The 12,511-nt window shown below is 42.2% G+C and overlaps 1 long non-coding RNA gene across 1 annotated transcript in view; it reads left to right on the top strand.

The window, feature by feature from the left end:
- The window catches only part of LOC137064477 (uncharacterized), a 118,318-nt gene that overhangs the window by 3,323 nt on the left and 102,484 nt on the right, over nucleotides 1-12,511 (top strand). The window lies entirely within an intron of this gene.

Below are 12,511 nucleotides of genomic sequence, written 5' to 3'. Positions count from 1 at the left end.
AACCCCATGGCCCCCAGAATATTTTGTTGCATGAATATCTGAACATAGCCTGACGTGGTCATACTCAATTCTAGTCAGAATATGAGTCTGATGCTCCATTGGGCTGTGATTATGGGGCGTGTTTCAACCGAACCAGGAAAGACCTCAATTGGACAGACCTACAGCCAATCAGAGCAGCGGAGCGACGCATAACGTTAGTTGTCAAATGTCAACAGAGCTCAACTGCACTGTGTTGCCAAGTCTGCGTTTTTTTCCGCGGGTTGAAGCGACTATTATGTGATATAGACCCATGAGTGCGAATTTTAGCAGCAACCTGGCCAAAATAACACACATTTTACCCCCCAAACACCTTTTTTTTCCAGCTGGCATCCAGGCTAGTGATATATAGACCCAGGGATGCAAATTTTAGCAGGCCACCATTCCAAAATACACACATTTTACACCCAAACGCGCATTTTGATTGACCAAAATGTTGCTAAATTTTGCAGTGATGCAGGCAAGAGTTAGTTTGTGGAATTTATATATATTTTTTCGAATTTAGACATATATTCAAATATTGTTTTAGACAAATATGGCTGCTATTGGCCAATTTCCTGTATGTTTTTATGGAGTTGACTCCCCTAAAAGTTGTATAATTTCATTACATGCTACACTAAAGTTTGCCATTTAAGAAGTACAGTAGTGCAGATACAGTAGAAATAATGTCAACGCAGCATCTTCCAGCAGTGTGTGTGTGTTGATCCAAAAAGAAAGGACATTAGAATGAATTACCTACAATTACTTCTGCTCATCTCGTGAAAAAATCAGCATTTACATGAGGTCAATTAAAAATGCAACACTCACACACACACACACACACACAGTCAAGTCAAGTCAGAAACAGCACCATATGAAGATGAATGGTTTATTGCACACAATGAGAACGTGTTTGCACACACTGACAGAGCTGTCAGCACTGTGATATCTGAGTTATTTTCCATAACCTTATTGAATAATGTGAAATGCCAGAATTTCACGTGTGTGATGCTTTGCGAGCTGTTAATGAATCTGAGGATGATGTATGAGCCTCATTACTGTAATCTCACGTGCTGCTGTAAGGTGTTGGCTCTATTTATCTATCCATCCATCCATACATACATACATCCGTCCATATATATATATAATTGTATAAACATTAGGCTCTATTTTATACATGTATTAGGTTTTTTATAGTGATCTGTTCAGTCAGTCCATCACGCTCTCTCTCTCTCTCTCTCTGTCTCTCTCTCTCTCTCTCTCTGTCTCTCTCTCTCTCTCTCTCTCTCTCTCTCTCTCTCTCTCTCTATAAATATCCCTGTCTTCTCCTCTCAGAAAACCTGATTCCCATTGATTTAGTGACCTATATACACATTACCAGTCTCTCTCTCTCTCTCTCTCTCTCTCTCTCTCTCTCTCTCTCTCTCTCTCTCTCTCACACACACACACACACACATCCTCCATTCGCTTCAATGGTCATCCTTCTGTCTATCTCTTCATAGCTTATTTTCTGTCTATTCACTTATGCTAACTGCTCTTTCTCTGTGTGTGGATGAGTTGGAGGCGGCCTAATAATAAATCACGATAAATGCTCAGAGAATATATGTTTATGTTTAATATAAGTCTTTCACGTTCAAGTAAAAATGCGGTCACTGTAAATATAGACGTAACTGCATATCATTTTAATTTAGTCTGTTATTAGTGAAGTAAGCGACTGCTGAGGAACGCTGTTGAAAGTGGATCGGACGAGAACCAGAAAAACACCTATAGCCAATCAGCAGTAAGGGGCGTGTCCACTCATTAGGGGGGAGGAGCCTGTGTTGCATAGATTATTTATAAGCAGACATCAGTTATGTAATTTGCAGCCGCGCGCGCATTGCGGTGGTACAAAAACAGTGGTAACAAGTAGAGGAAATTGGGTAAAGTCCACTGAATAAAAGACAAAATGTCACTATAAGATGAATGCAAAAGAAGATGGTTGTCGAAGGCACTCTGCGAAGCTAAATGCAGACATTTATGGTTGCATGCCACAGACGGATGGATTAAACCTGCAATAATTAGTCTACTACTAAAGCATGGATTTGATGTAAACAATATGTCTACATAATATTCGCATATGCAGTTTATGGGGCATAATAGCTTCAGTTACAGCATAAAATAATAAGGTTTTATATAGCCTAGGTAACATTTAAGCATAACATGTGTAGGCCTATCTTAAAATTCTGACTTTTCTCTTGCAATTACGAGTTAATATTACAATTCAGAGGAGAAAAAGACAGAATATCTTGGCAATTCAGATATTTAGGGGTTCAAGCACGAAGTGCTGAACACCTATTGTATTTGTGCTGATTTTTAGGGGTTCAAGCACGAAGTGCTTGAAAACCTATTGTATTTGTGCCGGTTTATTTTTCTGCCGTAAAACGCATCGTGCAGACCAAACCATAAGGGCTAGAGACTTGAAACTTGCCCAATAGGTAGTACAAAAATCGAGGAGAGGTTATCAAATTATGAGCCAGATTGGCCCATAGGTGGCGCTATAGCGATCAATTGCGCAAAACTGCTCATAACTCCTAGACCGTTGGCCGTAGCCTCAAGTGCCTTATATCGTTGGAATCCTTGGCTCGAGACGGACCAGACGCATGCCTCGGATTGGCTCGTGACCTGGGAAAATGTCCGGCTATTTTGGCTTTTTCCAAAAACCTACTTTTGCGAACTAGTCCCTGGTTTTTGGCCAAACCGGGACCAAACCAGTGCAGGCAGATTCTCTGGAGTCTGAATGTCAATAATCATTGAAAAAAAGTGGAAATTTGGGTTCAGGGTTCCTAAGGGCCGCCAAGTTTGAGGTGGGAGGAGCCCCTTTCGACTTAATTGGCTATAGCTCGTCAACGGAACGAGATATTTTCACCAGACTCAGCACAGCTATGTAAGAGCTCATTCTGTGGTCACCCGAAAAAGGACGTGGCAACTGGCCTCTTGGTGGCGCTTTAACTGTTAGAAAGGTCAACTACATTATCCTACGCAAAATGACATTTAAATGTCTAAAAAATGTCTGTTCTGCGCAGAACTTCACCAAATTAGCTGAGCCTGTGCACCCTATTATTGTAAAGCAGCGTGCAAACTTTTATGGAGATCGGGTCGTCGGTAGAGGTATTAAAGTTTAAAAGGGAAAAAATTTAAATAAAAAATAAAAATCATTTCCAAGATAAATGAGCTGAAAATGCAAAAATCTACCGTGTTCCTCTCTGCCGGCCATGTCAGAACGCTCGATAAAGTTTTTGTAACCAGCAGCTCAAAAATCAGGCGCTGAGACCCTATAGTTTTTTTTTTATAAGCCTTTTTAGGCCCTTTTACGCCTCTGTTATTAGGGGTTCAAGCACGAAGTGCTTGAAAACCTATTGTATTTGTGCCGGTTTATTTTTCTGCCGTAAAACGCATCGTGCAGACCAAACCATAAGGGCTAGAGACTTGAAACTTGCCCAATAGGTAGTACAAAAATCGAGGAGAGGTTATCAAATTATGAGCCAGATTGGCCCATAGGTGGCGCTATAGCGATCAATTGCGCAAAACTGCTCATAACTCCTAGACCGTTGGCCGTAGCCTCAAGTGCCTTATATCGTTGGAATCCTTGGCTCGAGACGGACCAGACGCATGCCTCGGATTGGCTCGTGACCTGGGAAAATGTCCGGCTATTTTGGCTTTTTCCAAAAACCTACTTTTGCGAACTAGTCCCTGGTTTTTGGCCAAACCGGGACCAAACCAGTGCAGGCAGATTCTCTGGAGTCTGAATGTCAATAATCATTGAAAAAAAGTGGAAATTTGGGTTCAGGGTTCCTAAGGGCCGCCAAGTTTGAGGTGGGAGGAGCCCCTTTCGACTTAATTGGCTATAGCTCGTCAACGGAACGAGATATTTTCACCAGACTCAGCACAGCTATGTAAGAGCTCATTCTGTGGTCACCCGAAAAAGGACGTGGCAACTGGCCTCTTGGTGGCGCTTTAACTGTTAGAAAGGTCAACTACATTATCCTACGCAAAATGACATTTAAATGTCTAAAAAATGTCTGTTCTGCGCAGAACTTCACCAAATTAGCTGAGCCTGTGCACCCTATTATTGTAAAGCAGCGTGCAAACTTTTATGGAGATCGGGTCGTCGGTAGAGGTATTAAAGTTTAAAAGGGAAAAAATTTAAATAAAAAATAAAAATCATTTCCAAGATAAATGAGCTGAAAATGCAAAAATCTACCGTGTTCCTCTCTGCCGGCCATGTCAGAACGCTCGATAAAGTTTTTGTAACCAGCAGCTCAAAAATCAGGCGCTGAGACCCTATAGTTTTTTTTTTATAAGCCTTTTTAGGCCCTTTTACGCCTCTGTTATTAGGGGTTCAAGCACGAAGTGCTTGAAAACCTATTGTATTTGTGCCGGTTTATTTTTCTGCCGTAAAACGCATCGTGCAGACCAAACCATAAGGGCTAGAGACTTGAAACTTGCCCAATAGGTAGTACAAAAATCGAGGAGAGGTTATCAAATTATGAGCCAGATTGGCCCATAGGTGGCGCTATAGCGATCAATTGCGCAAAACTGCTCATAACTCCTAGACCGTTGGCCGTAGCCTCAAGTGCCTTATATCGTTGGAATCCTTGGCTCGAGACGGACCAGACGCATGCCTCGGATTGGCTCGTGACCTGGGAAAATGTCCGGCTATTTTGGCTTTTTCCAAAAACCTACTTTTGCGAACTAGTCCCTGGTTTTTGGCCAAACCGGGACCAAACCAGTGCAGGCAGATTCTCTGGAGTCTGAATGTCAATAATCATTGAAAAAAAGTGGAAATTTGGGTTCAGGGTTCCTAAGGGCCGCCAAGTTTGAGGTGGGAGGAGCCCCTTTCGACTTAATTGGCTATAGCTCGTCAACGGAACGAGATATTTTCACCAGACTCAGCACAGCTATGTAAGAGCTCATTCTGTGGTCACCCGAAAAAGGACGTGGCAACTGGCCTCTTGGTGGCGCTTTAACTGTTAGAAAGGTCAACTACATTATCCTACGCAAAATGACATTTAAATGTCTAAAAAATGTCTGTTCTGCGCAGAACTTCACCAAATTAGCTGAGCCTGTGCACCCTATTATTGTAAAGCAGCGTGCAAACTTTTATGGAGATCGGGTCGTCGGTAGAGGTATTAAAGTTTAAAAGGGAAAAAATTTAAATAAAAAATAAAAATCATTTCCAAGATAAATGAGCTGAAAATGCAAAAATCTACCGTGTTCCTCTCTGCCGGCCATGTCAGAACGCTCGATAAAGTTTTTGTAACCAGCAGCTCAAAAATCAGGCGCTGAGACCCTATAGTTTTTTTTTTATAAGCCTTTTTAGGCCCTTTTACGCCTCTGTTATTAGGGGTTCAAGCACGAAGTGCTTGAAAACCTATTGTATTTGTGCCGGTTTATTTTTCTGCCGTAAAACGCATCGTGCAGACCAAACCATAAGGGCTAGAGACTTGAAACTTGCCCAATAGGTAGTACAAAAATCGAGGAGAGGTTATCAAATTATGAGCCAGATTGGCCCATAGGTGGCGCTATAGCGATCAATTGCGCAAAACTGCTCATAACTCCTAGACCGTTGGCCGTAGCCTCAAGTGCCTTATATCGTTGGAATCCTTGGCTCGAGACGGACCAGACGCATGCCTCGGATTGGCTCGTGACCTGGGAAAATGTCCGGCTATTTTGGCTTTTTCCAAAAACCTACTTTTGCGAACTAGTCCCTGGTTTTTGGCCAAACCGGGACCAAACCAGTGCAGGCAGATTCTCTGGAGTCTGAATGTCAATAATCATTGAAAAAAAGTGGAAATTTGGGTTCAGGGTTCCTAAGGGCCGCCAAGTTTGAGGTGGGAGGAGCCCCTTTCGACTTAATTGGCTATAGCTCGTCAACGGAACGAGATATTTTCACCAGACTCAGCACAGCTATGTAAGAGCTCATTCTGTGGTCACCCGAAAAAGGACGTGGCAACTGGCCTCTTGGTGGCGCTTTAACTGTTAGAAAGGTCAACTACATTATCCTACGCAAAATGACATTTAAATGTCTAAAAAATGTCTGTTCTGCGCAGAACTTCACCAAATTAGCTGAGCCTGTGCACCCTATTATTGTAAAGCAGCGTGCAAACTTTTATGGAGATCGGGTCGTCGGTAGAGGTATTAAAGTTTAAAAGGGAAAAAATTTAAATAAAAAATAAAAATCATTTCCAAGATAAATGAGCTGAAAATGCAAAAATCTACCGTGTTCCTCTCTGCCGGCCATGTCAGAACGCTCGATAAAGTTTTTGTAACCAGCAGCTCAAAAATCAGGCGCTGAGACCCTATAGTTTTTTTTTTATAAGCCTTTTTAGGCCCTTTTACGCCTCTGTTATTAGGGGTTCAAGCACGAAGTGCTTGAAAACCTATTGTATTTGTGCCGGTTTATTTTTCTGCCGTAAAACGCATCGTGCAGACCAAACCATAAGGGCTAGAGACTTGAAACTTGCCCAATAGGTAGTACAAAAATCGAGGAGAGGTTATCAAATTATGAGCCAGATTGGCCCATAGGTGGCGCTATAGCGATCAATTGCGCAAAACTGCTCATAACTCCTAGACCGTTGGCCGTAGCCTCAAGTGCCTTATATCGTTGGAATCCTTGGCTCGAGACGGACCAGACGCATGCCTCGGATTGGCTCGTGACCTGGGAAAATGTCCGGCTATTTTGGCTTTTTCCAAAAACCTACTTTTGCGAACTAGTCCCTGGTTTTTGGCCAAACCGGGACCAAACCAGTGCAGGCAGATTCTCTGGAGTCTGAATGTCAATAATCATTGAAAAAAAGTGGAAATTTGGGTTCAGGGTTCCTAAGGGCCGCCAAGTTTGAGGTGGGAGGAGCCCCTTTCGACTTAATTGGCTATAGCTCGTCAACGGAACGAGATATTTTCACCAGACTCAGCACAGCTATGTAAGAGCTCATTCTGTGGTCACCCGAAAAAGGACGTGGCAACTGGCCTCTTGGTGGCGCTTTAACTGTTAGAAAGGTCAACTACATTCTCCTACGCAAAATGACATTTAAATGTCTAAAAAATGTCTGTTCTGCGCAGAACTTCACCAAATTAGCTGAGCCTGTGCACCCTATTATTGTAAAGCAGCGTGCAAACTTTTATGGAGATCGGGTCGTCGGTAGAGGTATTAAAGTTTAAAAGGGAAAAAAATTAAATAAAAAATAAAAATCATTTCCAAGATAAATGAGCTGAAAATGCAAAAATCTACCGTGTTCCTCTCTGCCGGCCATGTCAGAACGCTCGATAAAGTTTTTGTAACCAGCAGCTCAAAAATCAGGCGCTGAGACCCTATAGTTTTTTTTTTATAAGCCTTTTTAGGCCCTTTTACGCCTCTGTTATTAGGGGTTCAAGCACGAAGTGCTTGAAAACCTATTGTATTTGTGCCGGTTTATTTTTCTGCCGTAAAACGCATCGTGCAGACCAAACCATAAGGGCTAGAGACTTGAAACTTGCCCAATAGGTAGTACAAAAATCGAGGAGAGGTTATCAAATTATGAGCCAGATTGGCCCATAGGTGGCGCTATAGCGATCAATTGCGCAAAACTGCTCATAACTCCTAGACCGTTGGCCGTAGCCTCAAGTGCCTTATATCGTTGGAATCCTTGGCTCGAGACGGACCAGACGCATGCCTCGGATTGGCTCGTGACCTGGGAAAATGTCCGGCTATTTTGGCTTTTTCCAAAAACCTACTTTTGCGAACTAGTCCCTGGTTTTTGGCCAAACCGGGACCAAACCAGTGCAGGCAGATTCTCTGGAGTCTGAATGTCAATAATCATTGAAAAAAAGTGGAAATTTGGGTTCAGGGTTCCTAAGGGCCGCCAAGTTTGAGGTGGGAGGAGCCCCTTTCGACTTAATTGGCTATAGCTCGTCAACGGAACGAGATATTTTCACCAGACTCAGCACAGCTATGTAAGAGCTCATTCTGTGGTCACCCGAAAAAGGACGTGGCAACTGGCCTCTTGGTGGCGCTTTAACTGTTAGAAAGGTCAACTACATTATCCTACGCAAAATGACATTTAAATGTCTAAAAAATGTCTGTTCTGCGCAGAACTTCACCAAATTAGCTGAGCCTGTGCACCCTATTATTGTAAAGCAGCGTGCAAACTTTTATGGAGATCGGGTCGTCGGTAGAGGTATTAAAGTTTAAAAGGGAAAAAATTTAAATAAAAAATAAAAATCATTTCCAAGATAAATGAGCTGAAAATGCAAAAATCTACCGTGTTCCTCTCTGCCGGCCATGTCAGAACGCTCGATAAAGTTTTTGTAACCAGCAGCTCAAAAATCAGGCGCTGAGACCCTATAGTTTTTTTTTTATAAGCCTTTTTAGGCCCTTTTACGCCTCTGTTATTAGGGGTTCAAGCACGAAGTGCTTGAAAACCTATTGTATTTGTGCCGGTTTATTTTTCTGCCGTAAAACGCATCGTGCAGACCAAACCATAAGGGCTAGAGACTTGAAACTTGCCCAATAGGTAGTACAAAAATCGAGGAGAGGTTATCAAATTATGAGCCAGATTGGCCCATAGGTGGCGCTATAGCGATCAATTGCGCAAAACTGCTCATAACTCCTAGACCGTTGGCCGTAGCCTCAAGTGCCTTATATCGTTGGAATCCTTGGCTCGAGACGGACCAGACGCATGCCTCGGATTGGCTCGTGACCTGGGAAAATGTCCGGCTATTTTGGCTTTTTCCAAAAACCTACTTTTGCGAACTAGTCCCTGGTTTTTGGCCAAACCGGGACCAAACCAGTGCAGGCAGATTCTCTGGAGTCTGAATGTCAATAATCATTGAAAAAAAGTGGAAATTTGGGTTCAGGGTTCCTAAGGGCCGCCAAGTTTGAGGTGGGAGGAGCCCCTTTCGACTTAATTGGCTATAGCTCGTCAACGGAACGAGATATTTTCACCAGACTCAGCACAGCTATGTAAGAGCTCATTCTGTGGTCACCCGAAAAAGGACGTGGCAACTGGCCTCTTGGTGGCGCTTTAACTGTTAGAAAGGTCAACTACATTATCCTACGCAAAATGACATTTAAATGTCTAAAAAATGTCTGTTCTGCGCAGAACTTCACCAAATTAGCTGAGCCTGTGCACCCTATTATTGTAAAGCAGCGTGCAAACTTTTATGGAGATCGGGTCGTCGGTAGAGGTATTAAAGTTTAAAAGGGAAAAAATTTAAATAAAAAATAAAAATCATTTCCAAGATAAATGAGCTGAAAATGCAAAAATCTACCGTGTTCCTCTCTGCCGGCCATGTCAGAACGCTCGATAAAGTTTTTGTAACCAGCAGCTCAAAAATCAGGCGCTGAGACCCTATAGTTTTTTTTTTATAAGCCTTTTTAGGCCCTTTTACGCCTCTGTTATTAGGGGTTCAAGCACGAAGTGCTTGAAAACCTATTGTATTTGTGCCGGTTTATTTTTCTGCCGTAAAACGCATCGTGCAGACCAAACCATAAGGGCTAGAGACTTGAAACTTGCCCAATAGGTAGTACAAAAATCGAGGAGAGGTTATCAAATTATGAGCCAGATTGGCCCATAGGTGGCGCTATAGCGATCAATTGCGCAAAACTGCTCATAACTCCTAGACCGTTGGCCGTAGCCTCAAGTGCCTTATATCGTTGGAATCCTTGGCTCGAGACGGACCAGACGCATGCCTCGGATTGGCTCGTGACCTGGGAAAATGTCCGGCTATTTTGGCTTTTTCCAAAAACCTACTTTTGCGAACTAGTCCCTGGTTTTTGGCCAAACCGGGACCAAACCAGTGCAGGCAGATTCTCTGGAGTCTGAATGTCAATAATCATTGAAAAAAAGTGGAAATTTGGGTTCAGGGTTCCTAAGGGCCGCCAAGTTTGAGGTGGGAGGAGCCCCTTTCGACTTAATTGGCTATAGCTCGTCAACGGAACGAGATATTTTCACCAGACTCAGCACAGCTATGTAAGAGCTCATTCTGTGGTCACCCGAAAAAGGACGTGGCAACTGGCCTCTTGGTGGCGCTTTAACTGTTAGAAAGGTCAACTACATTATCCTACGCAAAATGACATTTAAATGTCTAAAAAATGTCTGTTCTGCGCAGAACTTCACCAAATTAGCTGAGCCTGTGCACCCTATTATTGTAAAGCAGCGTGCAAACTTTTATGGAGATCGGGTCGTCGGTAGAGGTATTAAAGTTTAAAAGGGAAAAAATTTAAATAAAAAATAAAAATCATTTCCAAGATAAATGAGCTGAAAATGCAAAAATCTACCGTGTTCCTCTCTGCCGGCCATGTCAGAACGCTCGATAAAGTTTTTGTAACCAGCAGCTCAAAAATCAGGCGCTGAGACCCTATAGTTTTTTTTTTATAAGCCTTTTTAGGCCCTTTTACGCCTCTGTTATTAGGGGTTCAAGCACGAAGTGCTTGAAAACCTATTGTATTTGTGCCGGTTTATTTTTCTGCCGTAAAACGCATCGTGCAGACCAAACCATAAGGGCTAGAGACTTGAAACTTGCCCAATAGGTAGTACAAAAATCGAGGAGAGGTTATCAAATTATGAGCCAGATTGGCCCATAGGTGGCGCTATAGCGATCAATTGCGCAAAACTGCTCATAACTCCTAGACCGTTGGCCGTAGCCTCAAGTGCCTTATATCGTTGGAATCCTTGGCTCGAGACGGACCAGACGCATGCCTCGGATTGGCTCGCTCTTCAGGCGCCAATTTTGAGATATTTGGGTTTTTTTGAAAAACCTACTTTTGCAAACTGGTGCCTGGTTTTTTGACCTATCGGAACCAAACCAGTGCAGAAATATTCTCTGGAGTCAGATTATCAATAATCATTGAAAAAAAGTTTTGACATATCAGAACCAAACCAGTGCACCATAGCATTGGAAAGCTATAACAGGGCCAATTAGAAAAAAAGCGTGGCAAAATACACTCAAAAGCCTATAAATCCTAAGGGGAAACTCAAAACTTCACGACAATTGTTGGGTATATGTGGCATACCATGCTGATGAAGCATGCAAAGTTTTACAAAGATCGGACTATAGGTGGTGCTATAACTGTTAAAAAGCTTTAAAAACCATGCATTTCCTATGGTAAATTGCCTATATTGGCTGTAAATGGACTTTTCCATCTATTATTTTAGTTTTTAAAATCTTGCTAAATAAAACTTAATGTCTTTAATGCCTATGTGCTTAAAAGGCCTTAAAGGCTTGAACCCCGCTAAATGCTGCTTGTTATTATTAGGGGTTCAAGCACGAAGTGCTGAACACCTATTGTATTTGTGCTGATTTTTATTATTATTATTATTAGGGGTTCAAGCACGAAGTGCTGAACACCTATTGTATTTGTGCTGATTTTTAGGGGTTCAAGCACGAAGTGCTGAACACCTATTGTATTTGTGCTGATTTTTATTATTATTATTATTAGGGGTTCAAGCACGAAGTGCTGAACACCTATTGTATTTGTGCTGATTTTTATTATTATTAGGGGTTCAAGCACGAAGTGCTGAAACCCTATTGTAATTGTACTGATTTTTATTATTATTATTATTCTCCGCTAAAACGCATCGTGCAGCCCAAACCGTAAAGCGTGGAACTTTGAAACTTTGTCAGATGGTAGTCCTCAATTTGGGGAGAACCTCAGAAAGTATGACCCCGATTGGCCAATAGGTGGCGCTACAGCAACCAAATGCGCAAAAAGGGTCATAACTCCTAAACCCTTTGGTCCACAATCAAGTGTCTTATATCGTTGGAAAGCTGAGTCCTTGGCGAACAAAACGTATATCTCCGATTTCATTTCCGTCATGAAAAATTTTCCGCCATTTTGAATTTTGTCGAAAAACTACTTTTGCGAACTAGTCCCTGGATTTTTGACCGATCGAAACCAAACCAGTGGCAAAATGTTCTCTGTAGTCTGAATATCAATATTCATTGAGAAAAAGTTGAAATTTCGATTCACGGTTGCTAAGGGGTGGAAAAAAAATGTTGTGGGCGGAGCCTATTTTACTAAAAAGGCTATAACTCAAGAAGGAAATGAGATATCTTCACCAAACTTGGTACACATGTGTATGGGCTCATTCTTTGGTCTCGATAAAAAAATCGCGACGATTGACCACTTGGTGGCGCTATTATGTTAAAAAAACATGAAAAGGGCTATAACCACGTGACCACTAGTCCGATTGACTTGAAAATTGGTAGGCAGTGTCTTGGTCCAAGGCACCATGTATGTCTATGAGGACATTGGTGTATCTAAAAAAACATGGCCGCCATCGGCCAATGAAGTTTGAGCACCTATTAGATGGGGTTAACAGAGGTCGATCGGAACGAAACTCGGTGGGCATGTTTGACTCATGGTCCTAGAGGTCTGTAAGAATTTTGAAAGAAATCAGCCACTAGTTGGCGCTAACTCAAAAGGGAAGCTCAAAAATTCACGAAAATTGTTGGGTATATGTGGCATAACATGCTGATG

Source organism: Pseudorasbora parva, chromosome 25 (assembly GCF_024679245.1).
Source record: "Pseudorasbora parva isolate DD20220531a chromosome 25, ASM2467924v1, whole genome shotgun sequence".
Lineage (NCBI taxonomy): Eukaryota > Metazoa > Chordata > Actinopteri > Cypriniformes > Gobionidae > Pseudorasbora > Pseudorasbora parva.
The sequence above is the reverse complement of the archived record's forward strand: the minus strand, read 5'-3'. Positions and strand labels throughout refer to the sequence as shown.